This window comes from Rhinolophus hipposideros (assembly GCF_964194185.1).
Source record: "Rhinolophus hipposideros genome assembly, chromosome: 20".
In the NCBI taxonomy this organism is placed as follows: Eukaryota; Metazoa; Chordata; class Mammalia; order Chiroptera; family Rhinolophidae; genus Rhinolophus; species Rhinolophus hipposideros.
Genome location: NC_138066.1, coordinates 12,194,264 through 12,207,831, shown reverse-complemented (window position 1 = coordinate 12,207,831; position 13,568 = coordinate 12,194,264). Strand labels below are relative to the sequence as shown.

At 40.5% G+C, this 13,568-nt stretch overlaps 1 pseudogene across 1 annotated transcript; it reads right to left on the bottom strand.

Moving 5' to 3' along the window:
* Positions 1 to 7,427: 7,427 nt before the first annotated feature.
* LOC308487989 (small ribosomal subunit protein eS1-like) lies at positions 7,428 to 8,164 on the bottom strand (annotated as a pseudogene). The gene has a single exon. The product of its transcript is annotated as a small ribosomal subunit protein eS1-like (transcript).
* Positions 8,165 to 13,568: the final 5,404 nt, after the last annotated feature.

Genomic DNA, 13,568 nt, shown 5'->3' with positions numbered 1-13,568 from the left:
CTTAAGCTGAACCAGTCAGATCCTCTCCCAGGAGATGAAATTATGCAGACAATGATCGGTTTTAGCTGGGCCCTTAAATGGGAAGCAATATAAAGCCAGTGCTGGGACAGACTGAAGTTGAGAGAGCGTGGAGGGGGCAGAGAGAGGGAGAGAGAATAAAAGAGGATAAAAGAGGAATGAGGGGGAGAAGAGAGAGAAACATAAGATGTGCAAAAGGAAGCAGAGACCCGAGACCCGAGAGAGGCGAAAGGTGTGGCCTCAGTTTCTCGCAGCTCTCTGTTCTTGGTTGCAGTTCCTCTTGAGGCCTGTATGATCCCACTCTTCTCCTATTCCAGGAGACACCCCTTTATTTGTCCAATTCCCCCCACCCCTTTTATTTATGTAAATTAGTTCCAGTGTATTTTTGTTACCTGCGATCAGAACCTTGTCTAAGACATGTAATCTTGAAATTGTCTTCCTCGTGAATTCAGTCCCTGGATGACAACATGGATCCGAGACTGGGAACCCTGAGGGAACACACACACCCCTCTACCTCTGAGAAAAGGTGGGGGAGGCACATGGGGACCATGGGGAACTGACTGTTTTGCTCCTTGGTTGAAGGAAAAGTGACCCAGGCTCAGGATACCCGGGCACGTGGCCAGTGTCTGCATCTCTGAAGGCTTCATGGGAAAACTCAGGCCATAGAATGCTCTGAGAGAGGATTTCAGATCTATGTAAAAAAGCCTCTCAGTCAGTTTCCTGGGCTGCTTTGGGAGGCCAGGTCCCCTGAGACTGGAGGCATGACAGAGTGGATGCCAGCAGGAGATGGGCTACACAGTCCTTGCAGCCTTTCCCTGCTTCAGGGTCCCCAAACCAATGAATTCTTGTAAAATGATTTTGTCATCAGTGCTTCAATGATGGGTAGATGGTTCCAGGTGCTGGAGTCCTGGTATGTAAAGGAAGAACATGAAGTTTTCTGACCTAGGCTGGACTCATCAATTTCCTCCCAGGAAGTGTAACCATATAGAGACAATGACCAGTTTCAGCTGGGTCCCAGAATGGGAGGGTCCTAAGGGAGCCCCTCACTCATCTTCACGAAGCCTCAGAGGCCCACCCAAGCCTGAGGTTCCCTGCCCTGTGGCTCAGCGTTCCAGAATCCACTGGCCATGCCAGCTGCTAAAGGAGACCTGGCTGCTAGGCCAGCACAAACCTCCACTGTGGTTTGGTCCTGCCTCTAGTTCATCCCTTCTGTCCTTCCCTACGTACCCCAAAGGGGAGATCAAGCCAGTGGTCAGACAGCTTCTTGGAATGAGCTGTGAGACCTGGATGATTTAGCATTGGGTTTGGTCAGTTCTTAGAGCAATCCCCTTCGTGGGCTCTCTCAGAGGAGGGAGACTAGAATTCAAGGAGCCCTGGATTCACTCCCTAGGGTGGGTCTTGCTGTCTCTCCTGGATCCCTGCAAGTGTTGGGTTAATGTGGGTTGGGGAGGTGAAGCCCCTCAGCTCCTGCATGGCAGGTCCTGCTAGAGACACTGGGAGTTTGCTTTCTGTGTGGCTTTAGGAAGGGAGCCTCTTCGGTCCTGCGCACCCTGTCCTAGAAGTCTTCCTCTGGCTCTCCAGTTACTATCTCCCAGCTACTCTGCCCCCCCAGCCATTTCCCTGAGGCTACTCTTGTTTGATAATGATCCCTCCTCTTCCTGCTCCCCCCACCTCACCAACAGTGCTTGCCTTTCCTTCACTCCTCTTTCCTCATTCTCTTATTGTTCTGGAATCTTCTCCTTCTGCACCATGCCTCAGGCATCTAAGGCTTTTCCTACGCTGTCTGTAACCTCACTAGCTAATTGCTCCCTGCATCTCAGCTAAGGACAGCTGTGTAGAAGGGGGGCTGTGATCTTGTTGAAGATGTTCAAATCTGCTGTTCACTGATCACATCTGCTGGAGCTGCCATCCTGTACTGGGAAAGATGGGGTAATTACTGCCCCGTTGCTGCTCTGCTGTATAGGCTGCTGCAGCTTTTAGAGCTAAGAGGACATTTTAGAGTGTCCTGGCAGCATTTCTCAGGAAGTGCCAATTAACCCAGGCGTCTGTCGAAGGGGAATTGAAGGACCTGGGCTTCAGACCAGGTTTGGTCTGGAATTTAGGAACTGCACAGAAACTCAGGACAGGGACTGAGTCTGAATTTGGGACTTGGGCCAAGCGTGGACCTGCAAGCCTGGTCTGTGCTTGGATGCTCCCCACCTTCTCATTATTTATTCAATCACTCCTTCATTCATCTGTTTATCATTATCATTAACCTTGAGTCTATTCATCACTCACTCCTTTAGTCCTCATTCGTCCCATTCTTGATCTGCTTACTAATTCATATACTCATCCATTTATTCTTTTTATTTCCAGCTTTTTAGGGACATGGAAAACAGGACACACTGATAGTGTACAATCTGAGAAGTCTTGACATATGTACACAGCCATGACATCATCACCACAGTCAGGAGAATGAACACACCCGTTACCCCAGAAGTTTCCTCATGCCCTTTGGTGCACTCCTCCTCTCTAGCCAACCACGGGTGTGCTTTCTTTCACTGTAGATTAGTCAGCATTTTTTTAGAGCTTTATATAATGGAATCCTACAGTGCACACTCCTTTCTCCCCCATCCCACGTTGGCTTTTTTCGCATGAAGATTCCTCCAGGTTGTAGCACATATCAGTACTTCATTCCTTTGATGGCGGAACGATATTCCATGGTATGGATATAGCACAATTGGTTTGTCCCTTCACCTATTGATGGACGCTTGGATTATTTCCAGTCTTGGGCCATTACAAATAAAGCTGCTATGAACATTCACTCACAAATCATTGTAAAGATATAGTCTTTATACCAGGGATGGAAGAGCCAGATCTTATGGCAGGAGTGTATTTAACTTTTTTTCATTGAAATTTTTATCAAGATAATTATAAATTCACAGACTGTCTTAAGACATGATACAGAGAGATCCTGTGTATTTTCCTCCATTTCCTGCAATGGTATATTTGGCAACACTAGAGCACAACAGCACTGACCCTGATGTTGAAACTGATAGGATCCACCCATCTTATTAAAGTTTCTTCTGTTTTACTTGTATGAATCTGTGTGTGTGTGTGTGTTTCGTTACATTCAATTTATCACATGTAGACTCACCTGTTCACCACCACAGTCAAGAGACTGAACAGTTCCATTAGGACAAAAATTCTTTGTGTTATCCTTTCTAACTCCACACACCTCCCTCCTGTCCTTGCCGCCATCCCCGACCCCAGACAATCACAGTTTTTTTCTCTATACCTAAAATTTTATCCTTTCAAAAATGTTGTATACATGGAATCATACAGCATGTATCCTCTAGGCATTGTCTTTTTTCTCGTTTAGCATGATTTCCTGGAGAATCTTTTAAGATGTTGCATATTTCAATCACTCACTCCTATTTGTTGCTGGGTAGTATTCCATGGTATAAATGATACAGGATAGTTAGCATGTCCCTAGGTAGACAGGGAGGTCCCTGGTGGAATAAACAAAGACAGTCATATCCTAAAACTTCAGGTTTTGAAATCACTCCTTTGCTCCAGGACATAATGTAAGAAGGCCTTGAGGTTAATCATAAAATTCATTTTGGCTTGACAAAAGGAACTGATCTGATAGATAAAGAGTGGGTTACTTTGCTAATTCCTTTAGGATGGGCAAGCAGAACAAACCTGGTAGACGAATTTCATTAGAAGGCTCTAGTTCCCTTCTTCAAACAGTCCCCTTTTCCAAGTGGGCAAGGGAAGGTATAAAAGTAAGAGCTTTTGCCTCAGTCATGGGACACTCCCCATTCGGGAACCCCTCCTGCTCGGGAGCTGCAACCTCTTCTCCTGCCTCTAATAAACTATCCTCTTTTAAAAACTTTTTGCCTCTCCCTGGTCCGTGTTTCCATTCTTCGGCTCCATGAGACACGATCCCGGCCGGCACTCAGAAACTGCCGGCAGATCCAACATCAACTACATCACGAATAGAGGACAGTTTGTTTAACCATTCGTCTGTTGAAGGACTTCTGGGTTAATTCCAGTTTGGGGCTATTACGAATAAAGCTGCTATGAGCAAGTACGTGCAGATTTTCGTGTGAACACAGCTTTCATTTCTCTGGGATAAATGTCTAAGGGCACAATTGCTAGATTGCATGGTAAGTGTATATTTGGTTTTATAAGAAACTGCCAAACTGTTTTCTAGAGTTGCTGGACCATTTTACATTTTCACCAGCAATGTATGAGTGATCCAGTTTCTCCACATCCTTGCCAGCATTTGGTGGTGTCACTATTTTCTTTTAAATTTCAGCCATTTTGATCGATGTGCAGTGATATCTCATTATTGTTTTAATTTGCATTTCCCTGATGTCTAATGGTGTTGAACATCTTTCCATGTGCTTATTTGCCATCTCTATATCTTCCTCAGTGAAATATCTATTCATGTCTTTTGCTGATTTGCCAATTGTATTGCTCTTTTGTTTGATTTTTACTGTTGAGTATTGAAAATTCTTTATATATTTTATATACCAGTTCTTTGTTGAATATGTGGTTTGCAAATACTTTCTCCCAGTCTGTAGCTTCTTTTTTCATCCTTTTAACAGGTTTTTCCAAGAGCAAAAAGTTTTAATTTTGGTACAATCCAACTTATCAATTTTCCATTTTCTGAAACATGCTTTGGTATCAACTCTAGCCTTAGGTACCAAAGGTTTTTGTCCTATTTTTCTAAAAGTTTTATAGTTTTACATTTTAATGGAAGTCTTTGGTGCATTTTGAGTTCATTTTTGTACAATGCCTGAAGTTCAGGCTGAGGTTCAAATTTTTGCCTGTGAATCCCCTTCCTCCGCTAGATTGCCTTTGTACCTTCGTCAAAAATCAAGTGAGCATATTTTTGTGAATCTATTTCTGGGTTCAATATTCGGTTCCATTGATCAATGTGTCTCTCCCCCCACCAAGACCACATTGTCTTAATTACTCTGACAATAATATTGAATTGACTGATCCCTCCCAGTTTAGTCTTCATCATCAAGATTGCTTTAATTATTCTGGGGTCTGTGCCTTTCCACATACATTTTAGAATAAGCTTGTCTATGTCTATAAAAACCTCGCTGGTATTTTGATAGAAATTGCATTAAACCTGTCGATCAATTTGGGGATCATTTACCTATGTTAAATCTTCCATTCCATAAACACACGCCCATCAATTTATGTAGGTCTTTTTTTGATGTCTTGCATCAGAATTTCATAATTTTCAACACACTGACCCTGTACACATTTTGTTAAATGCACACCTAAGTATTTCATTATTTTGGAAGCAGTTGTAAATGGCATTGTATTTTTAACTTTAGTTTCTGCATATTCGTTGTTAGTAAATAACAAGGAAATTTATTTCTGTGAGTTCATCTTGTCTCCTGAGAACTTGCAGAACTCATTTATTAGTTTTAGGAGTGTTTTGGTTGACTCTTGAGACTTTATACATAGATAATCATGTCATCTGCAAACAGCGACAGTTTATTCCTTCCTTCCTAATCTGTATGCCTTCTCTACATATTTTCTGGCCTATTTGCAGCAGCTAAAACTTCTAGTACTATGTCAAATAAGAGTGGTGAGAACAGACATTCTCAAGAAAGTCTAATACCTTTAACTGTTAAGTATGTTAGCTGTGGGATTTTTTGTAGCTGCTTCCATCAATAAGGTAGTTTCTTTTTATTCCTGACTTCCTGTTTCTTTAAAAACTCATGAATGGGTGTTGGATTTTGTCAAATGCTTTTTCTGGATTGATATGATTATATAATTTTTCTTTAGTTTGTTGATATGGTGGATTACACTGATTGTTTTTTTGAGTATTAAATCAACCTTGCATACCTGGAATAAATCCTACTTCGTCATTGTGTATGGTATCTTTTATACTTTATTGAATACACCTTGATAATATTTTGTTGAGAATTTTTGCTTCTTAATTCATGAGAGATATTAGTATTAGGGTAATATTGACCTCATAAAAGAGTTGGCAAATGCTTTCTCCTCTTCTGTTTTCTGAAAGATTGTGTAAAATTTGGGTTAATTAATTTTTAGCTTTATTGAGGTATAACTGACAAAAATTGCGTCTATTTACTATGTACAATGTGATGCTTTGATATACATATACGCTGTGAAATGATTACCACAATCAAGCTAATTAACATATCCATCACCTGATGTAGGCATTTTTTCATGTGTGGTAAGAATATTTAAGATCTACTGTTTCAGCAAATTTCAAGTATATAATATAGTATTAGTAACTATAGTTACCTCATTGTACAGGAGATTTCCAGAACTCCATCTTGCATAGCTGAAACTTTGTACCCTTTTACCAACATCCCCTATTTACCCCACCCGCTGGTCCCTGGCAACCACCAATCTACAGTCTACTCTCCGTATGAGTTTGACGTTTATAGATTTCACATATAAATGAGATCATGCACCATTTGAGTTTGTGTGTCTGGCTAGTTTCACTTAGCATAGTGTTCTCCAGGTCCATCCATGTTGTTACAAATGTTCTTACACTTCTTTCTCAAAAACCCTCCTTTTTTAAGGCTGAATAATATTCCATTGCATAAATATATACGATTTCATATTTATTTATTCATTCATCTGTTGAAGGACAATTAGGTTGATTCCATATCTTGGCTATCATGAATAACGCTGAAATGAACATGAAGATACAGATTTCTTCCAGATACTGATTTCATTTCCTTTGGACACATACCCAGAAGTGGGATTGTTGGATCATATGTTAGTTCTATTTTTAATTTTTTGAGGAACCTCCAAACTGCTTCCATATGACTGTACCAGTTTACATTCCCACCAACTGTGCACGAGGATTCCCTTTTCTCCACATCCTTGCCAAGACTTATCTTTTGTCTTTTTGATGATCACCTTCTAACAGGTACGAGGTAGTATCTCATTGTGGTTTTGATTTGCATTTCTCTAATGATTAGTGATGGTGAGCATTTTTTAATATGTCTGTTGGCCATTTGTTAGTTATTTTTTTGAGAGGTGTTAGTTATTTTTTAAATGTTTGTTAGAACTGTCCCCTAAAACAGTCTGGGCCTGGGAATTTCTTTCTTGGGAGGTTTTAATTATGAATTCAATTTATTTATTGGTTCTGAGACTATTTATATCATCTCTTTAATCTTGTTTAAGTTTTGCTAGGTCAGAGTTTTCTAGAAATTGGTCCATTTCTTCTTTGCTGTATTATGAGTGTAAAGTTGTTTATAGTATCTCCTCATTATCCTTTTTTTGTGAAAAAAACAAACAAAAAAACAACTGAAAAACCTCCAACGGGTTTTATTTATCACAATGAAAAGTCTGAATTTTAAACAGATTCTTGGACTGGGGGCTCATATTCATCAGCTCATTTAACTTTAGCACCTGTCTCATCCCCTAGTAGCTTTTCCAGAGCTGCTACCTTCACCATGAAGCTCCATGAGTTCTCCCAATTCAAACTTGGGCTTCTTCAGCATTTTGACTTTTCTAACAAAGACCCTATGGAGTGGATAAACAGATTGGCAAGCCTTTTCTATGTCTTTTCCAATGCTATCTGGAATCAATTTATTGACCACTTCTTTCAAGCCATTTGTCTGCACCTCTTGGGTCATGATTTCTATCATCTTCTTCCAGATTTGGCGGACCTGTTGATGCTGAGTGTAAGAGGTCTTCTGAATCTGATTGTTGCATGTCTTAGTAAAACCAACACAGAATAGATGAAGCAAATAACCATCTGTAGGTAGTCTTGACATCAACATGAGCTTCAATCATGGTCTGCCAATTTTTGACTGTGGAGCACATTTTGTTGCAGGTAAGATCCACGCCATGGAAATTAGCAGGCAGTTTTTGCCCTGAATATCCTTAGTAATTAACTTAAATTTTCCAAATGCAACTTCATCATTCTGCAGATCAGCTAGGCTCACTTCAAAAACATGATCCTGAGACCATCAGATGCAATTTTGGTTCCTTGAGTTCTCATGACTAGTGTTTCCCCAATATTTCTTATATTGAACATTGCTGGTGCTTTCACGTCATACCAATCTTTCTTAGAAAATGGGTCAATCATTTTTTTCTTGGCTCCCTCCTTGCCGCCCTTCATAAGGTGCTTATTCTTGCCGACTGCCATGGTGCTTCTCAGAAAGCCAAAAACGGCTCATTGTCCTTTTTTTTTTTTAATTAGTGTCAGGTGTACAAAACAATGTAATAGTTAGACACTTACACCCCTCACAAAGTGATATCCTTTCTCCCCCAATCTACTACCCCTCTGACATCACACACAACCACTACATTTCCACTGTCTCTACTCCTAATGCTGTACTCCGCTTCTTGTAAATATATATATTTAGAAGAAATATATATATTTATTTATATATATATTTATAAATATATATATATTATAAATATATATATATTTATATATATATAATATTATATATATATTTAGAAGAAATATATATATTTATATATATATATAGAAACTTGTAGTTGACATTCATTATTATTCAGCTTCAGCTTCAAGTGTACAGTGCAGTGGTCAGGCACCTACACTGTCCATGAAGTGGTCTCCCTAATAAGACAAGTGTCCATCGGATACCCTGCAAAATCTTTACAAAATTGATTACATTCCCCAAATTGACTTTTGTATGCCCGTGGCCATCTTGTGGTTACTGATTGTGCTTTCTAATAGCCTCACCTTCCCCCTCCCATCTAGCAACCCTCAGCTTTTCCTCTATGTCTCTGAGACTGTTTCTCCTTAGTTTGTTCATTTATTCTATTCCTTAGAGTCCACATATAAGTGACATCATATGGTATTTGTCTTTCTCCGTCTGACTTATTTCACTTAGCTTAATGTTCTCTTGGTCCATCCATATCGTTGCAAATGGTAAGATTTCATTCTTCTTTATGGCTGTGTAATACTCCATTTTATAAATGTATCACAGTTTCTTAATCCAGTCATCTACCAATGGGCATTTTGTTTGTCATTATCCTTTTAATAGCTACAAGATCTATGGAAATATCCTTTATTTAATTCCCGAGATTTTTGAATTGTGTTTCTCTCTTTTTATTTTTTCTCATTTTTGCAAGAGGTTTATACATTTTATTGATTTTTTTCAAAGAATCAGATTTTTGTTTCATTGAGTTTTTGCTATCATTTTCCTTTTTTTTTTTCATTTTCCTATTTTTAATTTCATTGACTTCTGCTCTGATTTTTTATAATTTTATGCCTTCTCCTTGCTTTGGGTTAATTTTGCTCTTTTTTCCCTAGTTTCTTGAAGTAGAAACTTAGATGATTGATTTGAGGCTTCTTCATTTTTAATGTAAGCATTTAGTTCTATTAAATTTCTTCTCAGCACTGCTTTAAAATTGTGATTTTTTTTTGTTGTTCTTGATATAATAAGGGATTTTTGGTTGTGTACTGGATATTTCATCTTTTATGTTAGGACACATTGGATTGTATTTAATTTTTTGATTTAGCAGGCAGTAACCCTGTTTACTTTTGCGTTACTTTTGTGGCTTACTTTTGCGGCTTACTTTTGCGTTACTTTTGTGGCTTACTTTTATGGACTGTTATTCTAATGACAGTTTAATTTTAAGAGCTTTTGTGGTGTTATATTGGTTTGCTTGGTTTATCTGGTGCCACAGTTGTTCCCACTGGTTCCAGCTAGTGCATCTTGAAAGGTAAAAGACCTAGGCCAGGCTGCTGAGTGTGTTTTAGTCAGGGAGATAGCTTCAGGCCCATGAGGACACAGACTTCCTGGGCTGAACTGCTTGTTGTAGTGGGGTCTTCTTGCCAGTGCCCCTTGGCCACCCCAGGAGCTCTGGGTGGGAAAGGGAAGTTTCATGCCCATAGAGTGAAAGAGGCTTCCTGGGCCAGGTGGCTTGTAGTGGTGGGGACTCCTTTGCTAATACCATGGCTGCCCTGGTATCTCTTGACAGGAGAGGGGAGTCCAAGGCACAGGAAGAAGAGAGAACACTTTTTCTTGGCACTTATTGTTAGTAGAGCTCCCAATTAATCCCCCTTCTGGGTGGTGACAGGAATTCTGTATTGGTCCTAAACACCACCGCTTCTTGCCTATATTATAGCCTCCTAAAAATTACCTTGCTTCCATTATCACTGAACCCTCTCTGAACCTCCAGCTTTATTCAAGTGTGAACTTTCAAAAGGATAAATCAAACTTCATCACTTTCTTCCTTAAAAATCCTCCAATGTCATCCCACACTCTAAACCATGGACTACAAGACCCTCCATTGTCTGTTCTCATCTTTGACCATGTTCTTTCTCCTTTTTATATCCCAGCCTCACTGACCTTCATGTAATTTCTTGCACATGCCTCAGGGCCTTTGTGCTTTCTATTCTCCTCTTGGAGCACTCTTACTTAGACTTTCACTTCTTTCAAGTCTCTGACTAAATGTTACCTCTTTAAAGATCCTTTCCCTTCCCGTTCTATTTTAAAAGGTACATGGGTCATTCCCTTTTCCTTTATTCTGTTTCTGAAGATAAAATACCTGGGTTTAAATTTCAGCATATCCACTGGGAAGGAAATGTCATTTTCTCTCCCCCCCCCCCGTACCCCCATTATCCATTCTCCCTTATTTCTTTTAGAAATTGAATTTTCTCTAAATTTAATGTGGCCACATGGCTACCCAGGTAGAGACTACATTTCTCTGACTCCCTTGCAGCTAGATGGGGCCATATGATTGATGTGGGGCTGATGGGATGTGTGTGGAAGTGATGTGTGCAACTCTGTTGTGTCCACTTGCCCGTGTCCTTAACACTCTTCCCATCTCACAAGCTGTAATGCAGCCATAGAACTGAGCTAGCTTTGACACTATAGAGAGGACCACACCCTGTGGGATGACAGAAAAACACAGTGGAAAGATCCAGGGGTCCTGAATGACCCCGTGGAACAGAACTTTTCATTGACCCTGAACTGCCTGCCTACCTCTGAGCTGTTGCAAGAAAGAAATAGACTTCCATCTTATTTGGGCCACTACATGTTGGGTTCTCTTTGTTACAGCAGCTTAATTTATACCCTAACAATAATTTACCAGCTGTGTGAACTTGGGCAAGTCATTGGTCTTCATTACTAAATGAGGATAATAATACCTACCTCATTGTTGGGAGAGTTAAATGTTGGGAGAGTTAACACATAAATGGGGCTTGTAACAAGCCCTCAATACATGGCTATTATTATTTATTAATCTCCATAAGTCTTATTGATACCTGGCATAATATACATGAATCAATCAATCCTTGTTTACTTATTTATTGACTATGGACCTCCATCAGGATGTAAACTCCCTGAGTCTAGGGCCAGTCTGACCTGCTGCTAGCTGTAGCCCCAGCTATGACAGAACAATGCCTGTCCCAGAGCAGAAACTCAACAAATATTTGTAAAATAAGTGAAAATGAATGCTGGCATGTATTCAGCCATTATTCATTCTCTTCTTTCTTCCCTTCACTCATTAACTAATTCGTCCTACTCATTTCAACTTGGAAACATGATGCATTTTAGCTGTTAATTTAGCCATCTCACGAGAATGGAGTAAGCATACATTTCAGCTCAGGCCAGCGTGACTGTGCTACGAGGCCTCTGTCTGCTGCTTAAGCACAAACTGCCAGGACCTCTCGTGGATCTTTTCTTCCTTCCCTATCCACTCTGACAGCTATGCACTCACAAGTTTCTCTGCTGATTTCATCACAAGATGGGAGGTAAGCTGCATCACAAAGCTTCATTGCTCCTTTCCAATATCTCCCTGAAGAAACAATCATCTTGTTTTCTCTCAAGCCTCTCCCTCTCCTCACTAACTCTCCAGTGTCCCTGAGCCATGGCTTAGAGACTTGCTGGGTTCCTGGCAAAGAGAAACAAGCCTTCTTCACTTTGCTGCAACTCAGAAGAGGGAGCGGTCCAGGCTTTGTCTTGCTGTTGGTGCTGAGAGAGCAGCAGAATGCTAGAGGCTAAGAGTGGGTTGTTCTCTCAACAAAGGTTTTCTGAACACACACCTAATTGTGCTGAGCCAATGTGAACACACATTGTGCTGAGCCAAACAAATCCAGTCCCTGCCTTCACAGAGCCAACAGTCTTATGGGGGAGACAGACATCAAATCATTAAATACATAAATATGAGCTACACAAACAGTGATGAGTGTTATGAGAAAAAGTTGCATGATGCTATGAGATTATAACATGGGAATATGATGTAATCTGTGGGGTCATGGAAGTGACATTTGAACTGAGAAAGAGAGACTAGGATTTAGTTGGGCAACAGAGGTGGGGTATGGAACAGAGAGAACAGGACAAGTAGAGGGAACAGCATGTACAAAGGATCTGTGGCTGGAGAAACTGGAAAGGACTGCATGACTAGTCCCCAGAGAGCAAGACTGAGACCATACCAATAAGCCAGGGCCAGACCATGCACGGTTTTGTTGGACTCAGGGAGGATTTTGTTCTATATTCTAGTGGTTTTGAGAAGAAGGGGGTGGCATGATCTTATTTGTGTCTTGAAGAGGTCAGTCTGACTGCTGTGTGGACAAAGAATTTAAGCAGGTAAGAGTAGAGCTGGAAAGACACGTTAGCAGGCTAATGCAGAAGACCTGGTAAGAGATGAAGGCAGTCTAGTAGGCTAGGGTGGTGAGGGTGGGGAAGAGCGCAGTGGGCAGAGAGTTTAGGAGGTGCCACTGATGAGACGCCCTGCTCACTCTTGGCAGGATATGGAGGGTGCAGTGCATACGGAGGGTGCAGGGCAGTGCAAAGAGCAAGGCCCAGGTTCCCAGGCCATTCACTAAAATAGAAAGGAAGTCAAGGTCTGGGAAGAAAGAGCTGCAGTTTTGGATTTGCTGAGTTTGCAGCCCTTTTGTGATGTCAAGTAGACAGGTAGATATGCAAGCCTAGAGCTCAGAGGAAAGACTGTAAATACACCTGAGGAAATAATGAGCCCAAGGGTGGTGACTGAAATCCTGGCATGAATGCGATCCCCTGCGGAGAAAAGGTAGAGTCAGAAGAGGAAAGTGAGGGAACAGAGATGCTGGAGGCAAGGAATGAGCACAAAACATAGAAACATAAAAATAATGAAAGAAAATACAGGAAAAAAATATAAATATAATCCTGGGGAAGGAAAGCCTTCACGTGCAAGTCACAAAACCTAGAAGCCATAAATGAAAAGACAGATCTGAATTCTTTCAAATATGTAAAATCTGTGAACAAGGAGACGCAACAAAGTTAAAAGACAAGCAACAGATTGAAAGGAAATATTTGCAATATATTCAAAAGGCAGAGATTAAAATCCCTACCCCTAAATTCCATAAGGAAAAAGACAACCTAATAGAAAACTGAACAAAGGAAAGACCAGATAGGAAAGTGTGCTTCACATTCTAGAGAACCATTTATTTGTAAATCAACAATGTGGGCTCTTTGCCCATCAATTTGGCAAAAATTAAATGAAAAGTATTACTAACACTATGGGGAAAGATACGCTTCTATCTTACTGGAAAAATATGTTTGGAGGGCAATTTGGCAGAACCTGTGAAA